The sequence below is a fragment of the Athene noctua genome, chromosome Z (assembly GCF_965140245.1).
Source record: "Athene noctua chromosome Z, bAthNoc1.hap1.1, whole genome shotgun sequence".
In the NCBI taxonomy this organism is placed as follows: Eukaryota; Metazoa; Chordata; class Aves; order Strigiformes; family Strigidae; genus Athene; species Athene noctua.
Window position 1 is genome coordinate 33,015,431 of NC_134077.1, and position 17,436 is coordinate 33,032,866.

The window sequence follows — 17,436 nt, forward strand, 5'->3', positions numbered from 1 at the left end:
TCCTTAGTTACCATGTTTCCCTCTGCATCCAATAAAGGAGGGAGATTTTCCCTAATCCTCCTTTTGTTGTTAACAAATTTATAGAAACATTTTTTTATTATCTTTAACAGCTGCAGCCCAGTTGAGCTCTAGCTGTGCTTTGGCTCTCCTGATGTTCTCCCTGCATAAGTTCACTACATCTTTATAGTCTTCATGAGAGACCTGCCCCCTCTTCCAAAGGCAATAGATTCTCCTTTTGTCCTTGAGATCCAGCCAAAGGTCCCTGTTTAGCCAGGCCGGGCTCCTTCCCTGCCTGCTTGTTTTCCGGCACCCGGGAACAGCCTGCTCCTGTGGCTTTAAGACTTCTCTCTTGAAGTATGTCCAGCCTTCCTGGACTCCCATTTCCTTCAGGGCAGCCTCCCAAGGGATTCTGTCAATCAGTCTTTTGAACAGGTCAGAGTTAGCCCTCCAGAAGTGTAAGGTGGCAGTTTTACTAACCCCTCTCTTTGTTTCTCCAAGGATTGCAAACTCAATCACCTCATGATCACTGCACCCTAGACAGCCTCCAACCTTTACCTCCCCCACAAGCTCTTCCCTGTTCACCAGAAGCAGCTCCAGGAGGCACCTTCCCTGGTCGGCTCACTCACCCACTGTGTGAGGCAGTTATCCTCCACACACTCCAGGAACCTCCTGGACTGTTCCCTCTCTGCTGTGCTGTGATCCCAGCAGATATCAGGGAGGTTAAAGTCCCCCACAAGTCAAATTGTGGGGGGACAAGTCAAATCAACAAATTGATGCCACAAGTCACCTTTATCAAAGGAACTTCAAGGAAACTTGATTATATCCAGTGGCTGAAAGGTGTTTGCCTGTCACCCCATCACATCAACAAGGATATGCTTTGCTATAGAAAAAGAACGGGGGGGGGGGGGGGGGGGGGGGAGAGATAATATTTGTCATGTGCCTTCTGTAAAGCAGGCAGGCTAACCCATTATCATTAGCCATAAGTAAACATAATAATTACCTGAGTGAATGAGTAATCAGAGGTGGATGCATGCCCTTTAGCCTCTTGTGGCAGCATGCTAGGATGGTATCCTGGTTCAGCTAAGATAGGTTTAAGTTTCCCCAGCAGAGAGGATCTCCAGCTGGGTTATTCATACCATGCTGACATCAGGTCCAGCGCAGCTTTCCTTTGTGGCTTTGGTCACAATAAACAGGTGTGGTGGGCTGTCTGTGTTCACTGCGGTATTTCTCTGTATATCTTTTGTCTTGTTTACTGTTATTACTGTTTATTGTTGTTATTATTGCTATTGTAGTTGTTCAGATTGTTTATTACACTGTTGTATTAAATTTTGCCTTATTTCAACCCCGGGCTTTGTGCCCTACTCGGTCCGAGGGTGGGGGAGGGACAACGGCAACATGTTCTCTGGTCCTGGCAGGGCGTAAACCACCACAGATGGGCAAGTCTTGACGAAGGTGTAACAGTATTTCAAATGGAGGAGAAACAGGTTACACACCAAAGAAAGAACTGGTGCTTAGTGCTTGTGACTCTCTGGTCCCATCAGCTCACTGATGCAATTCAATCACCTCTTCTCTGCTCTTCAGCTGATACCCTCACTCCTTTTCCTAGAGGGAGGAGGAGGATGTCATACTGTTCAGAAGTCAGTGCATAGTTGGGCAATGTGTACTACTGCAGTACTTCCAAACTGGGAGACAGAGCACACATTAAGACCCTGTGGGGACAAAGTTTAGAAGTGTCAGTGGAGTGGTTTCGATCCTGTGATTCAATCTTGTGACTGAGGAGGAGTCCTGTCCTGTCCTCCCAGTCCTGTCTGGGCAGGACGTACCAACAGAACTGGCTTGGACTGAGGGGTATCACATTTTTGATACTGTTGGTGTGAAGGATGCAGCTAAGAAGGTCCCCTCTCAGCAGAACATTCAAGGTAGTAACTCCTATTAGCATTTGCAGAAAGGACAAACAGTTTTGTGTGTGTATATGTGTTTGAATTTAATACTATCTCTGCTTTCACCTGAAGCTTCAGGCAGGTGTATAGTAATGCTCTCTGCTTCCTGCTGTGCCTGCACTTTTATTTCCAAGTTTCCACCTAATAGTCAGCTGACAAATGCTAAATAAATCTCCAGGTTGCTCTTATCCAAACCTTTGCAGGCTATTGCTCAGCTGGTTCAGCTGCAGCTGCTAGTAAGGTGTTACTCACAAAAACATAGAAGATTTTGCATTTAGAGCAGGTGTGATGCGCAGTAAAGATCATGGGAAAGCTGGCTACTTAGGCAAAAAAATGAACAGTTAAACTGAGAAAACGGTTCCTTTTGTGCTCAGTGCCTGTGTGTATGCTTCTGTAAACAGGAGAGGAATAATGCTGTTTGAAAGGATTTTGCCAGCAACTGCTTTCAGTTTGCCTGGTGAGACTATCTGTCATGCAAATTTGCTCAAGTGGGAAAACTGGCTAATCTTATTTGATACTGTTAGGTTTGTGGTTTGAATGCAATGGAGATTTCTGCTCATGATTGCAGGTAATGAGGCTTTACAAAAGATAGGGGTTTTTGCTTTCTTGGGTTATAATATCAGTGTAATACAATTTTATAATTGTAGAGCTTCATGAAAGCCTGTTGTTCAGTGAATAGCCACAACAAAATATATGTCAGTAATTTTCATTTAATTGTCTCTTAAGTTATTCCGTTTATCAGCAGCCTTCCTGGTTTTTAGTAAAAAATCAGTCAAATGCATATAATAAAACAATGTACACTTCATGCACTAACTCAGCAGCACTTATGAGTTTATTCCCTGAGCTTAATACAATGTTATGATGCCTGTAACTATTCCTGTCCAAAATATAGGCATTTCACTAAGACATAAATAGTTATTTTTTAGACCTTCTGGTTTTCCTTCTGGTGGCTTCTCAAGTTTCCATTTAGTCAAACTGGTCAGTAATACCGTGCCTACTCAGCTTAAATTAAATCTAAAATTATTTTGGTGACTAGGTCTACATCATTATGGCACTGTAGTTAGCAGCCCTTGTCTACTCCTGCTATTGGCAGGATCCTCAAAGGGGATGATCCCAAGGAACAGATTAGAAAAGTGCTCTGAGAGGATACTCACAGGGTTGGTATAATGATCAGAAACTTTTGTCCTTCTTCTGGAGCTGATATCTATTATAATTTACAGACAAGTGCTCAGGCTGCAGAATCTTAGCAAGCAGACTGAAGGAATGCAAGGCAACTGTATTTTTGCAAAACCTTCCCCAAGCTTGTGCTTCTGATACAAAAAGTATAAGATTATTCCAGATATCCCCCTATTGAAGTTACAAATGCTTTACATGAATCCCTTTGCCCTTTTTTTTGCCACAATGAGCAATATTTGTGCCAAAAATCTTACCTCTCCTGGAAGGTCTAGACACCTTTCAAAGAGTGTAACTATTGGTGGAAGAAGTAACAACCTGAATTGGATGTCTGTTTACTAAGTAAACATCTGTGCCAAAAAAATTGGAAGTTAGCTCCTTGAAGAAAGTGTCCCAGAAATTATTGCCCTCTGAATACATTTGCTTGACATGATCCCTTGGGAGATGGTCCTGAAGCGTATAGGGGCCCAGGAAGGCTGGACACTCTTTAAGAAGAAAGTGTTAAAGGCTCAGAAGCAGGCCGTCCCCAGGTGCTGTAAGAGAAGCCGGCGACAGAGAAGATCACCCTGGCTGAACAGGGAGCTTTGGCTGCAACTCAGGGAGAAAAGGAGAGTTTACAGCCTTTGGAAGAAGGGGCTAGACACACACAGTGATTACAGAGAGGCTGTGAGGCTATGCAGGGTGGAAATCAGAAGGGATAAAGCCCAGCTAGAAATTAACCTGGCCTCAGCAGTCAAGGATAACAAGAAATGTTTCTGTATGTCAGTAGCAAAAGAAAGACCAGGGAGAGCCTCCATCCCCTGCTAGATGCAGGAGGAAACACGGTAACAAGTGATAAGGAGAAGGCTGAGGTGCCTTCTTTTCCTCAGTCTTTAATAATAAGACCAGCTGTACTGAGGGAATCCAGCCTCCACAGCCAGAAGACAGAGACTGGGTGAATGACCCCCCCCCACAATCCAGGAGACAATCCATAACTGACTGCATCACAAATACACACACAAGTCTATGGGACCAGATGGGATACACCCGAGGGTGCTGAAGGAGCTGGCTGGGGTGCTCGCCAAGCCGCTTTCCATCATTTACCAGCAGTCCTGGCTGACTGGGGAGGTCCCAACAGACTGGAAATTGGCCAATGTGATTCCCATATATAAGAAGGGTCGGAAGGATGATCCAGGAAATTACAGGCCTGTCAGCTTGACTTTAGTGCCTGGGAAGTTGATGGAGCAGCTCATCCTGAGTACCATCACACAACACATGGGGGACAACCAGATGATCAGGCCCAGTCAGCATGGGTTTATGGAAGGCAGGTCCTGCCTGACAAACCTGATCTCCTTCTATGACAGGGCGACCTGCTTGTTGGATGAGGGAAAGGCTGTGGATGTTGTCTACCTTGACTTTAGCAAGACCTTTGACACTGCTTCCCACAGCATTTTCCTGGCGAAACTGGCTGCTTGAAGCTTGGACAAACAAACTCTTTGCTGGGTAAAAAACTGTCTGGATGGTCAGGCCCAGAGAGTTGTGGTGAAGGGAGTTAAATCCAGTTGGTGGCCGGTCACGAGTGGTGTCCCCCAGGGCTCGGTTTTGGGGTCACTCCTGTTTAACATCTTTATTGATGATCTGGACAAGGGGATCGAGTGCACCCTCAGTCAGTTTGCAGATGACCCCAAGTTGGGTGGGAGTGTTGATCTGCTCGAGGGTAGGGAGGCTCTGCAGAGAGACCTGGACAGGCTGGAGCCATGGGCTGAGGCCAGCTGGAGGAGTTTCCATAAGGCCAAATGCCGGGGGCTGCCCTTGGGCCACAACAACCCCCAGCAGCGCTACAGGCTTGGGGAGGAGTGGCTGGAGAGCTGCCAGTCAGAGAGGGACCTGGGGGTGTTGATTGACAGCCGGCTGAACAGGAGCCAGCAGTGTGCCCAGGTGGCCAAGAAGGCCAATGGCATCCTGGCTTGTGTCAGCAATAGCGTGGCCAGCAGGGACAGGGAAGGGATCTGACCCCTGTACTCGGCACTGGTGAGGCCGCCCCTCGATTCCTGTGTTCAGTTTTGGGCCCCTCACTCCAAAAAGGACATTGAATGACTCGAGCGTGTCCAGAGAAGGGCAACGAAGCTGGTGCAGGGTCTGGAGCACAGGTCGTACGAGGAGTGGCTGAGGGAACTGGGGGTGTTTAGTCTGGAGAAGAGGAGGCTGAGGGGAGACCTCATCGCCCTCTACAGCTCCCTGAAAGGAGGTTGCAGAGAGCTGGGGATGAGTCTCTTTAACCAAGTAACAAGTGACAGGACAAGAGGGAATGGCCCTCAGGTTGTGTCAGGGAAGGTTTAGACTGGATATTAGGCAGCATTTCTTTCCAGAAGGGGTTGTTAGGTGTTGGAATGGGCTGCCCAGGGAGGTGGTGGAGTCCCCATCCCTGGAGGTGTTTAAGAGTCGGGTTGACATAGCGCTGAGGGATATGGTGTGGTTAGGAACTGTCAGTGTTAGGTTAATGGTTGGACTAGGTGATCTTCAAGTCCCTTCCAACCTAGACAGTTCTGTGGTTCTGCGATTTCATTCTGCCTAGGCTCACAAGCTGCTAGCCTCTGTAAATTCAGTCCAGATAGCTCTTTCCCCGCCCTATTTTTTTTTTCCTGTTGTCCATTGTGTGTGGAGCCTTGCCAATGTATTTTATTGTGTATGTGACATTCCTGCCTTGCCAATTTCTATACTGAGTTCATTTGGATACTGCTTAAAAGTTCATTTTGTTCTTTGAGTTGAAAATCTATCTTTTCCCAGGCTTTACATAACAAACAGCAAGCTCATATCTGGAGCTGTGATGTTCTATATTAAGCTTCATAACAAGGATTCATTAGTCTTTGGCAATGCAGGTAGTTTGGACTACACATTAAAGGCCTCTTTAACTGCTGTTCTCACTTTATTGATAAGGTAATTTTCCACTGAGTAGGCATTTTATTATAGCAGTGCTTAGCAGGAGATTAAAGGAAAATCATTCCAATGTGCTGTCAGGTACAAAATTAAAAACCAGATCTTCACACTATCTACAGATAGATAGATAAGAGCTCCTTCCAAGAAGAAAAGGTAATGAGTAACTTAATTATAATGCTATATGCTGGACCTGGCATGCAGGGCAAAATACAGCTCTGATTGCTTGCTATCATGGCAATATACACACGTGGCTGCATTCTGGAGCAGGGGCAAGGTGAGAAGAAAGGCAGCTAGCACTACCAGCTGTTTCCACAATGTATGTAATGAACCATGAACCTTCTCTCACAGATGAGTCATGTGAAAAATAAATGCTTTATGACACTGGTTTATGACACTAGTGTGAACAGATGTCCTTCTCTGTTTTTCCCCAAAACAGTTCTAAGCAATGACACTAATAGCACACATTAAAAAAAAAAAAAAAAAAATCTATATTATCTGATTTGGAAATGGTCAGCCTTCTAAAGACTCTTATCAGTAGTAATGGCTATAAGGAAGATAGTTGTTGAACTGAAAGACTTAAACTTCTTGTGGGAACACATCTTCCACAAGTCTTCCAAATCCCTTCTACATTTCTGGTTCTGAAATCACACTTTGACTATCACAATAACTCCTGCCATGAAAAGAAGTCATGGATTGGAGTCTAACTGAACTAATGAAAGCACAAGGATAAGGACTAAAGAAACAAGGGTGCTCAGAGAATGGCTGTTGAGAACTCCCATACTGAGTTACTCCCTCCTTTTACTTATAGCACATTCTCTGCCTCCATTTCCCTTCTTGTGCTTCTGGATGTAACCTGGATCCAAAAGTTGATCTGCTAAATAGCAACCCATCTAAAAATAGTTAATCTTCACCAGAGATATGGAGTCTGTAAAATAGACCAGTAGCAAAGAAAAACCTGTTGAGCAATGCCTGGAATAATAATATTTCAGGAGTTTTGCTGACAGTGTTTTTTCTCCTCTATTGTTTTCTGTATTTTTCTCCATACAAAGTGAAACAATATTGGAAACTGCAAGAGTATTCTGAGGCAATTTCTCTTTTCGCCTGCCTTGTAAGTCTGTGCTTCCCCAAGGAGCCATGGGCACAGATGAGAGAGATGGATCAAATGTGTCAGTAGCTATAACTTGGGCTTTCACACAACTCTGGTTGCACTCCTCAGCTGTAAGCATCAGAGAAGACTCCTCTTAATATATGACAATGGAGGATTATCAGAGAAGAGTTTATTTGTCCTGTGGTTTTTTGGTTTGTGTTCCCTTAGGAAACAGATAGAATTACCTAGCACAGTGAGACCTATATTACTATTTCTAACCTATGGAAATCAGATTTATTTTAAAGCCTTTAATGTTAACATTGGAAGTATGTCTGTCATAGCAAGTATGCTTCAGGATCAGATGGACTGTAAAATAAGTTCAATATTCATTTTTCTCCTACAAAAGCAAGGTTATATGCTGACACACTTCATTGGATTTTTTTTCCTTCTTGTTTTGTATAGTGCAATTAGTTGCCAGGGACCAACACCAAAACCAGAAATCATCTTTGTCATCTATTACCTTCTTTGCTTACCAGCTTTATTTTCCCACTCACTTTTTTTTTTTTCATAAATCAGCTCTGCTCTGCTGTAAGAAGCAGAGCCATTTAATTCTGAGTCTGGTTTAATGTTTGTAATAAGCTCTTTGAGTTAATACTATAAATGTTTCTGCATTTGGTGAAAAAATGTGGTTCTTTTTCTGTTGGAGATATACAGTAACAACTGTACAGTGTACAATACAGGGTTATTTTCAAAAGCTTTTTTTCTGTCATTCTGAAACCTACTTTTTTTTTTTTTTTTTTTTTCAGCTGTCAGACCGAGAGATCTTTAAACTAGTTTGATTTCCACAGTGTGGGTATTTATTCTGAACTGAATTGATCCATTCTTTCTTTCACAATATGCAAGAATGTACTGCAAAAACAGATGTATTCAAATTGCATTATAAAAACAGAGATATTAATGTCTAAATCATAGAACATACTTTTTTTTTCTTTTTCTCTGATAGTTTTTCCAACAAGTAAAAACTTGTCACAATACAACCCAAGCATGGATGAGTGAGTGTGTAACAGCTGTGCCGCTTTAGCCACTAAACTGCTATTGTGTGGTGTCCTGGGCTATCTTAGAAGGGTTCATGAGAGTCTGGACTTTGAAAGCATGGAGGATTTCCCCCACTGCCCTTTCCTGACTATGCCTGGGAAAGTGCTCTGTGCAGCAGAACAGTCCTGTTCCCATCACTCCCAGGCAAAGTTCTTCTGTAATTTACCTTCACTGCGAAAAATTTTAAATCTCCAGGATATGGGTATGTGCTTCTAGTGGCTGGTCATCCCACACTGGTCTCATCAGGGACTGTGGAAGCCCTAAGAGGAGAGAACTATTCCTCTCTACATTGAACTTGACACAAACATTTCATAAGCAAATAAACTTGCACACAGGATAAGAACCACAGACTCATGACAGAAAACTGCATCACTCTTATCAATCATACTGAGATGAATTGAAAAAGTCTGCCATCATTGCAGAGTAATGAGTATGTGCAATTTGAGCAAATGAAGCATAGATCTTTTATGTGTTGAAATGAAGTCTTGATGTTTCCTCCAACATATTTGTCCTTGCATCTGTCATCAGTCTAAAACAAATTTTGGCTATCTTATTAAGACAGTAGGTAGAAAATCTGCCCCATCAAAAAGTAAATACTAGCAGCCTAGATTATCTAACCAATTTATGATCAAGTAATTGTCCAAAGGATAAAAGTCCCTGTATTGTGATGGTCTGTATTTGGAGTTCCAGGGCATTTTCCAACTGCTTTGCATCACATACAATTGTATAACTCATATGATAATGCAATTTAAGTGTGAATTGCAGCAGTGGTGTCATGGTTTAACCTCAGCCAGCAAGTAAGTCCCATGCAGCTGCCTACTCACTCCCCCCATGGTGGGATGGAGAAAAGAATCAAAAGAGTAGAAGTGAGAAAACTCATGGATTGAGATAAAGACCATTTGAGAGGTAAAGCAAAAGCTGTGCATGCAAGCAAGCAAACCAGGGAATTCACTCATCACACAACGGCAGGCAGGTGTTCAATCAAAGCAGAGCTGCATCACATGTAATGGTTACTTGGGAAATCAAATGCCATCACTGCAAACATCACCCCTTTCCTTCTTTCTCTCCCAGGTTTATATGCTGAGCATGACGTCATATGATGGGGGATAACCCTTTGGTCAGCTGGTGTCAGCTGTCCTGGCTGTGTCCCCTCCCACCTTCTTGTGCACCCCCCAGACTACTCACTGGTGGGGTGGTGTGAGAAGCAGAAAAGGCCTTGGCTCTGCGTAAGCACTGCTCAGCAGAAACTAAAACATCCCTGTCTACAGGAATGTTTTCAACACTGTTTTCAACACAAATGCAAAGCATAGCCCCATTCTATCTACCATGAAAAAAAATAACTCTACCCCAGCCAAAACCAGCACAGGTGAGTGAGTGTCTGAGCAAACAGTGACTCCTGGCTCTGGGCACTGACATCATTTTGGCAGCAGTGCAAATGGCAACACCTGAGAAGCAGCACTGTGCAAGTTGCTGCCAAGGTGCTACTTTCAATATAAGTTTCTTGAGGAAAAAGAAGTATATAATTTTACTACCAAAATCTAGCTGGCCTAGTGAGGGCACAGTTCAGGAAGTGCTAATGAACTAAAGAAAAGACAATATCCATTCATACCTCTGTTGCAGGCTCAGTGGTGCTTCTTATTCCTCTAAGTCACACGCAACTGGCCCGTTTCTCTCCTAGGGATGGTTGATGAATAAGCTGCTCACATGGGATTTTAGTGGCAATAGCATGCGTCATGAGCTAGGCCACGGGAGTGCAGGACTTTTTTGAGTAACGTACACTACCTGTCTTTCTGCCACCTCTCTAGCACTTAGAGTGAGCAATCCCTCACAAAACACTTGTGTGAAGCTACATTATTATTATTTATTGGGCCACTCACAAAGTTGAGGAGATGGTGTCTTCCCTGAGATTAAAAATGACTATAAAGAAACCAGTATTGCCTTATCCTTAAGGGTTTACTCATACAGTGAAGTTCCTGAGTCACTTCACACGCATGCACATTTCCATCTTCTCTAATAGTAATCACTTAAATGAGGCAGACTGTGACAGTTGTCCAACTCGCCAGCAATTGCTTTCATTAAAGACCAGTAGTACTGCCACCCTACCATCACTCTGCTTCTTCGTCACATGCTGCTGCTTCCCATCCCCACCAGTACACCTGTGGTGCAGTGCCATCAATATCCCTAACGTGCTTCCAGGAAAATCAGCTGGGGTTATTTTGTGCAAAGTCCAGAGTGCAAAGGCACACTGCATGATCTGTGAAACAGATCAAGGCATCCGAGTAACCGTTTGGCAGAGGAAGGAGGAGATGGAAATGATGAGTGTCCAGGGTAAAAACACATTTATCTACTGTGGGTCAATGTCAAAGATGCTGCTTTGTACGTCTAATTCCCTTTTGGCAGCATTTACCTATATTTAAGAGTGAGCTTGGATAGGACCATCATACACATGCACGTACCCCTGGTCATAAAAGAAAACAGTTACAATGAGATTTTGTGAGATTCCCTGGCCTGGCTCAGAGAAAACCTACTGAACCAGGCAGCCAAAGGGTGTGGGACAGTGACTGATTCTCCACCAGACAGTATGGCAGGTCACAGAGAAAACAGCAGTGTTCCAGATGACAACACAGGCCCTATGTGGGAACCGGCAGGATGAGGCAGCAGTTCAACCAAGATTCTGTTCATCCCCCAATTCAGTGCACAAGCCAAAGTCTTGCTTTGTAGTGCTCTGGCCACAACTGTGTGAAGGAAGGTGTCTTCATATTGAAATCTCTGTGCTTTTACCTTGCAGTCACTGCACTGGGCAACTGTAGAGCAATAATAATTTCTCTGGAAATCTCATAGACAGGAGCAGACCTCTCCCAGTCTTAGATGCTCATGGACCACTGTGAGCATGCATTGCTCTTACCCTTGGAAATGATACAGTCAGGCCAACATGCTTGTGCTTCACGTAGTGAGGCCTTCGGTACCTCTGACCCCCAGCAACTGACTGCTGATGTTTGGAGGACACGGGAGGAGGCCATGCTGGAGTGCTCACTCCCCAGCTCTGACTGCTGCTGTGGTGGGTGCAGGTTATCGCAGTAGGGCAGCTCAGGCTGCAAGGAAGGGCAGACAGCTTTTATCATCTCTTGGACAAGCAGAGCAGCAGAACAGTGTATTGCAGAAAAATACAGCTTCTCACACCCTCTCTTCTGGGGAAGAGCTGTGGAGGAAATGAAAAATGAACAACAGAGGTTCACAACAGAGATCAAGGAGAACTTGGTTTGTGTGTTGGCTGCACTCACTGTATTCGTCTAATATTCATGTAATACCCCGAGTCTTAATTAAGTGGCCTGGTAGAGACACATAAATATCCAGATTCTTCACTCCCAGCAAATATCATTCTGGAGTAATGATACAGATTTACAGAGAGTTCAAACAGAAGCAGTGCTAAACCAGAATAATAAGAAGAGCACAAGTATTTTCTACTCTGTTGATTTCCTGAACCATATGGTTCGCTAATCTCACCTCAGTGCTGAGGAATGAGAAGCTACAGATTGACAAACTAGATAAACCCTTAAAACAAATGTAAACTCATGGAGATGCTCCAGAAAATACATATTGGTCTATAGGTACTTTGGGGAAAAAGGAATTGTTTCGACTTAGGTCATATCTACTGTAATTCTATAACAGAAGTCATTTTGATCTCTGGTGGGGAAATAATGAAAGACCATGATTTCCTGGTATTTTAACCCACATTGCAAAACAGGTTTTCTTAGCAGCTTAAATAGAATTCAAATGTGTTCTAATTAGCTGAGGGCCATTGTAAACCAAGCAAACCCTTACTCTTTGCAAATCCAGCAGACTGAAGTACCAATGTGTTAACCCAGTTTCAAAAAAGCCCCAAAGAAACAAGCTAATACTCTAAGGAATCCCTAAGAGTAATTAGGAAATTTTTGATTTGAAGAACTCATAAATAGTTGTGCAAAGTATGCTTCATATTTACTATTTCCTGTAGGAACAACACAGCAGCATGCAATAACACAGGCTAAGTAACAGTAAGGGTTAGTCTTAATGTGAAATTTCAGTATTTATTGTTCAAAAAAAAGATGATGAACAGCCACAAGAGTAAGTGATAAGATCGGCATGCAAGCATACAAGCTAGAATACTTCGACAAATATTGGCTGACATAAATCTAACAAATACAGAGATTTGAAATGCATGGACTAATACATCATGGCGAATTAAAAAGAAAAAAATGAACAAAGAGATTGGTGTGGGGGTTTTTAATTTTTTTTTTTTACACAGAATATGCTGAATAACATTGGGACAATCTTTACAATAAAGAAAACATAAATAGAAACACAAACATCAAAACAAGAATGTTTCTTCTCAGATGCTTCCCTTTGTGCTGTTGATGCTTTTTCCCTTAACCACAATGGATAGTTTTGACAGCTTGTCCTACTGCCAGATTCATGCTCCAATCAATGAACTCTAACAGCTTTGGAGGTTTAGGATGATATTGTTCCCTAGTGAATATGTCTGCCTCTACTCTATCTGCCCTAATTGCGGCCTTGTGTGTTAGCTTCAACTACATCTGGCTTCTTTTCCTGTTGTCCTCATTCAGTAACTCTCTTAAAATTTGTTCCTTTATACAATATTCAAAAACTCTTTCAATCTATTCTATTTTGTGCACGCCACCTCCCATTTGCAATAGCCCGACCTTACCTTCCCCAGTATTCCCAATGTAAAATCCAGCATCTAAAGCCTGGTATTGGGTCCTCTCTCTGCTCTGCAATGATGTGTGTGTCTTTCACCCTGGCTTCACCACCTCCTTTGCTGGTGTGTGGTGGTTTAGGCCCTGCCGGGACCGGAGACCATGTTGCTGTTGTCCCTCCCCAACCCTTGGACCAAACAGGGCACAAACCCTGGGTTAAAATAAGAAGAAATTTAATACAACAGTGTAATAAACAATCTGAACAACAACAATAGAAATGATAACAACAATAAAAAGTAATAATAATATACAAGACAAAAGATATACAGAGAAATACCGCAGTGAACACAGCCAGCCCGTGCCTGCTTTCCCCTGACCAAAGCCACAAAGAAAAAGCTTCCCGCCCTGCTGTGCTGGACCTGACGTCAGCATGGTATGAATAACCTGGATGGAGATCCCTTCCCCCTGCTAGGGAAACTTAACCCTATCCTAGCTGAACCAGGACATGGTGGTTCTGAATTCCTCATCCTCACTTTCAAGGCCCTTCCTTTTTCCACAACCAGTGACCAGTTTCTGCATTCCTACAGGTTCCCCTGCACAGCTATGATGCTTGTCAGACTTTGTGGGGTGCCACTTCAGCATTAAATTGTCAGGGGGAAAAAAAAAAAAACCAGTAACACAGCTAATCAAAAATATGGAAAGGAAAATAGAAAGCAAGACAAGGTTACAGCAGCCTGCTTTGGTTAAGCTTGCTTTGGAATAGCAGTACTTGATTCACCATTTTTATATTTCCTACCTTGTGCTCCATTCCTGACTTTTTTCTTATTGCCATAAGTTTCCGTCCCCTCTGCTGTCATTCCATGATTCTACATACCTTCTCCCTCAGCTAAGATTCACATTTCTTTTTTTTTCAAAGACTTAATACCATAGCAAAGCTTGGATAGTTTGATTTGCATCGTTACAGTGAAACATCACCATAAACTAACTCTGCTATTTGTTCTGCCTTAAATCAAGACCATAAACCAGGTGCTGTTTGGCTCAAACTGAGAGGAAGAGGAATGTCTTTATCTATATGGGGCACAGTCATAAATGAATAGAGTCACATTATTAGCTAGATAGAGGTTGATATTCTGGGGTTATATAAGTATCCTTCATACTTCTAGTGATAAATCTGTTTTTTAAAAATACTAGCATTTTGGTAAAAAAATGTAGTTAGAAGAAGTACAACTCAAAGAAGATGTATGTGCTGCACTTCTTAGATACTTTTCAAATGTAGCTACCACATCAGACTGAGAGATTTATATCATTATATGTCAGTCTGAATCACAGGCCAGTGAGTGTGCAGCCTCTTAAAATCCACAAAAGGCAGGACACAGTAAGTGCTCAGTAATAATCTGCAGATTAAATGAATGCCTGAGAGGCAAGAAATATGGTGTTTATCCTCTGTTATTCCTGTCTCTCATTTTTAAACTTGCATGATCTCATTTTGCTACCTCTGTAGCACTCCCCTGAGTAAATGAGTGGGTGATGCTCTCTTCACTACCACATCTAAGGAGGTTTGTGACACCTGTTAGGAGAGTGCCAGGGAAGCAGGAAACATAACTACCAACTTCCAGCTTTCTAGGCTTTAGTGTAATGAAATGATGTGCCTTCCTCTGAAGTTGGGAGATCTAGTTTGCACTGTTTCCTTCCTTTAACCCCACCTTGAAATTAGGTTGCCGGAAAACAGAGCCATAATGCTAGAAAACTGTAACATACTGTTTAAACTATGTATTAAATAATTTGTTCTTCCCTGGAGATGAGTACACTATTACAGAATCACAGAATCATCTAGGTTGGAAAGGACCTTGAAGATCATCCAGTTCAGCCATTGACCTGACACTGACAGTTCCCAACTACACCATATCCCTCAGCGCTATGTCAGCCCGACTCTTAAACACCTCCAGGGATGGGGACTCCACCACCTCCCTGGGCAGCCCATTCCAACGCCTAACAACCCCTTCTGGAAAGAAATGCTGCCCAATATCCAGCCTAAAGCTTCCCTAGTGCAGTTTGAGGCCATTCCCTCTTGTCCTATCGCTTGTTACTTGGTTAAAGAGACTCATCCCCAGCTCTCTGCACCCTCCTTTCAGGGAGCTGTAGAGGGTGATGAAGTCTCCCCTCAGCCTCCTCTTCTCCAGACTAAACACCCCCAGTTCCCTCAGCCGCTCCTCGTACCACCTGTGCTCCAGACCCTGCACCAGCTTCGTTGCCCTTCTCTGGACACGCTCGAGTCATTCAATGTCCTTTGTGTAGTGAGGGGCCCAAAACTGAACACAGGAATCGAGGGGCGGCCTCAGCAGTGCCGAGTACAGGGGTCAGATCCCTTCCCTGTCCCTGCTGGCCACGCTATTGCTGACACAAGCCAGGATGCCATTGGCCTTCTTGGCCACCTGGGCACACTGCTGGCTCCTGTTCAGCCGGCTGTCAATCAACACCCCCAGGTCCCTCTCTGACTGGCAGCTCTCCAGCCACTCCTCCCCAAGCCTGTAGCGCTGCTGGGGGTTGTTGTGGCCCAAGGGCAGCCCCCGGCATTTGGAGTTATGGAAACTCATTATCTTTATCCTTTGGCTTTTGGAGTTAATGTTTTATATAACAACTACAATAACCAACTGAGGCTTTTGCAGAATGAAGTATTTAACTACCACCTCAGAAGTAGTGTTCCCAGATGTTCTGGAATATAAAAGACATTCTGATGAAGAGGTTTGTTTCACACAGCTGGCTGGCAAACACAAAGGCTACTCTGCACAGGAGGGATTGCCACCGTGCCACCCTTTGGCAGGCTTTAGCCTGAGCACCAGCGACACCAGGAGGACCACAGTGATTAAAAAAAAGGCTCTGCTACACTGTATGGTGGAAGTCCCTGTCCCAAACTGCAGAAGCGTTTCCCTATTATCTGGAGAAAAGCAATGAGCTGTATGAAGAATCAATGCTAATAATAAAGATTGTGAACAAGTATGTACCTTTGTACCAAGTACCTGCAGGCAACCATGTTCAAAATGAAAGGTTAGGCAAGACACTTTTCACTGCAAGAAGCGCTTCAGTGGCAGCAGAGGTTTGAAAACAACTGAATGCAGTTAATCCGTTAGTTTTCAAACACTAGACATGTAGCAAATGACAGCATGTCTTGCTGATCAAGGAATACACATTTCAGAACAGCAAACAGAAGATGTTAAAAAAGTTCTTACTAAGTCATTGTTTTTACTCAATAATTTTATGTGATTAAATCATTTTACCCATATATAAGTCTTAAAACTTTCTGTCCTTTTCCACATTGGAAAATGAGTATACACTTGTGCAATACATGCCCAGCATATTGGTGCAGCATCAATGTACAAAGAATTCAGAAGACAATCCAGGCAATGAGGTCTTCTGTAAATTAACTTCATTTTTTTACATAGCTCTTGTTGAGATTAATGCAGAGACTTGAATGGATTCGTGCAAGCTAATGAGTCTTTAATGCATGATAAAACATGATATAATTAATATGAACGGGTTGGTCTGTTAGTACTGAAAGAGTGAACACTTTCCCAGTTGTTCTAAATTCAGCTGCAGGGCAGCTATTTGCAAAAACCTAAGTTGAGACCTACTATTCACGAGTAGTATTCCTGGTCCCCCTGCTGTTTCCTCTGAAAACAGTTCCCCTGCTAACTGTTCTATTAGGAATTGTGATAGGATGAAATAGAATGGAAGGGTAGCAGCCTGCAGATCACAGCCTGCAGGTTTGATTTTCCACCATTCATTTAAAAAGCAATTGCTCTGTTTATCATTAAAAATTTCATTAGTAGCATTTGCACTTCAGTTAATAATATGGCAAAAAGAAAGGAAGTTACTTGCAAGACTGTTCCCACCAAGATCATTTCACAGTAAGCAATACCATGCTAACAAATGAATTATTGACCACGTGTCATTTAACACTTGTTATTCACTGGTGTTACACACTCAGTGGTAATTAAGTATATGCAACAGTGGAAGCTGCTGATAAAATCTGTGTTAAAACTCAAGTTTCATTATGCTGCACATACCAGTAGATCCAAGACACATTTTATGAACTCTAAAACCGCTTTCCTTGGGTGAGATAACTCAATGACAGCTAATGCAGTTCACTATCTCCTGAGTGGACTTTCCAAATTAAAGAGAACTTGACAGAGTGTTCACAGTACCTTTAAAACCTCCCTCGTTTAATACTGCTTCATAATCATAACTGCTTATAGGCACCTAAACCCTTGCCAAAACTTATTACAGTTGGCAGCTGTCTTTAAAGGCACTTTCCCAAGAGCCACTCCACTGGAAGTCATTCAGATAGGATTCTTCAACAGGTAACTAAATAAACAGAAAGGTGGAGAGAAGCAAATTGCAAAAATCATCTAAGGAATTCAAAGCTATCTGGGAAGCAGACAAAGCATTATGACTGCCTACTGTAATGCCATACTAGCAGTCCAAAGACAATGCAGATAACACAGTCTTTGAAATAGTAATTCATATACTCAGC